A 2,421-nucleotide genomic window follows, 5' to 3' on the forward strand; every position below is an offset into this window, starting at 1 on the left:
TGCTACAATGCAAGGGTAATGTAACACTTTTGTTTTGACAGTTTGTGAGCAGCGTTTCAGGGACTACCTTTGATTGGTATGCATATTTGCCGAATGGATCGATAAAGTCCTTCGCAAGTAGAACTTGTTAGTTAAATGGTTTGCTGGAGCTAAGCACCATATCACTGTCGTTGATCTTGTGGTCGAGTCACAGAAAATGAATCAGACGTTGGTAGATTATATTCTGCATTGGAAGAACCTTAACAAGAAGAGTGAACCTTAGCTGCAGGAGCAGCATGCGATTAAGATCTTACTCAAAAGCATTCATGATCCAATAGTTTTCCTTCTTAAGGGGTTTACTATCAAGACTTTCGAGAAGCTACTTAACAAAGCTACAAGCCTACAAAAAGATGCCAAACAGCTTGAATTCCTGCAGAAGGCTGACCCGACCCGCAATTATGCAGATATTTATGTTCCTTAATATGTCAAAAACTTTGACCTAAATTATATTTAGCGGCTAGTGAGAACAAATGTAATATGATAAAATTGAAAGAAATAGTTTTCTCACTAGTGGTATTACACAAGTATATGTATCGTTTTAAGTAATATAAAATTTTCTTTAAGAACCCCAGTATCGATCCCACGGGAAAAACACTAACGAAAAATAATGAAAACGAAATATAGGAATTTTAACTTTAAGAAAACTTACTTAAAAAATAATGAAAATGAAATATAGGAATTTTAACTTTAAGAAAACTTACTTAAGACTGCAACAACTATCTAAAGATGAAAATTAAGTTTACTAATTTCTACTAAATGCTAGTAAAAGTAAATGAAATGGTTTTAGAAAATATATAAAAAGAGATTTTCTCCTTGCCAATAATTCATAATCGGTGTAGGATTTCAAAATTTGTTTAGAAGCTTAAATGTGATATTGTGACAAATAGGAGCATACTTATTCTTACTTCTTTCAATTGTGTAAAGAACATTGACTATTCTAAAGTTGGTGTCGGCATGTATAGTAGTGTTGGGTAGGTTATAGTCTCTCACTCCTAGAGTGCCCATTGTGCCCTCTTTATAGGACCTATCAGTGACCTTTAGTTTTTCTAGACAAATTGATAAAAAAACTAGCCTAGGAACATCAATTCTACGCCCATCAAATCTTTTCTCCCTATTTATTTGCACCCCCCTTCGGAAAATCGGCGTTGCTCTTTCAAAAGTGAAATGTGTTACTTACAAGTTTAGAAATCTTAGCCCTCTCAGATTTATAAGTTTCCTCAACAAATTTTAATAATAGAAGTGACCAATATGTAAAGTAAATGAAGATTCAGTAAAAATATCATCACAATTTTTAGGATTAAAAAGTGTTCTAAAAAAATCAAAATCACTTATTTAATTACTTCATGTTGCAAGGAGAAAGAGAGAAAACTACTCAAAATTCATGGAGATAACAAAACAAATCATATTTATAAAACTCAAATCCAAAGTACAAAACTCAAAGACAAACATACAAATACTTATATTGAATGATTCCCCAATCACTCCTTTGAAGTTCTTTGACTTCTTTGACTCCAACAACTCTTACAAGACTCACAAACTCCAGAAATAGCAAAGATTCACAAAGAGAACTTCTCACACACTTAACACAATCACACACTATGTGACTCGATCTACCTGACTCCCTTAGTCTCTTGGAATTAATCCATATTTATAGAGATTCGAAAATGACCAAGAATTGCTTCAAACATCTCTTCAGAATTTGGCCTCATTCAATGAATCTTCTAGAAAATAATCGTGGCGCCTAAGCGCCCAGCTGTCATGCCTAGGCTCCAGCCAAGTTCTGCATCTAGCGCCTGATGCGCCCCTAGCGTGTGTTATTTTTCTACGTGTTTTATGTCAATTTAAATCCCTGGTACAATGCCAAAAACTTGACCCATCCCGAAATGACGCATAACTTGACCCAATTTATATTAAGTAGTTAATGTGAAAAATTAAAATTTTATAAAATAAAGCAAATAGTTCACACACTATGGGTTCTACGCAAGTGCACGTATTAAGTGCACATATCGCTTCGAGTAATATATGATTTTCTGATTAAGCCCTGAATATCGATCCCACGAGGAAGCGAGGAAAGGTGTCCTTAGTCAAATTTCAGTTTACTACTATTCCAGTCTACTACTATTAGTTCGTAGTTTGGAATGTCGATTAAAATGGTGTTTTATTTAGCAACTACTCCTAAATGCGAATCTTAAATGTAAGGATAGTAACTTTTCCTAAATGTAAATATTAATTCTAAAGATAACCCTTTTTGGATGAGTTGGTTTGGAGAATTTTAAGATGTTAAAAACTATTATTCTTATGTAGCAAATTGGATAATGTAAAGGAATGAGATACATTAAATATTGTATGTGCCAAATATAAAGCAATTTTAATTCTCTACCC

This window comes from Phalaenopsis equestris, unplaced genomic scaffold, assembly GCF_001263595.1.
Source record: "Phalaenopsis equestris unplaced genomic scaffold, ASM126359v1 Scaffold000032, whole genome shotgun sequence".
Lineage (NCBI taxonomy): Eukaryota > Viridiplantae > Streptophyta > Magnoliopsida > Asparagales > Orchidaceae > Phalaenopsis > Phalaenopsis equestris.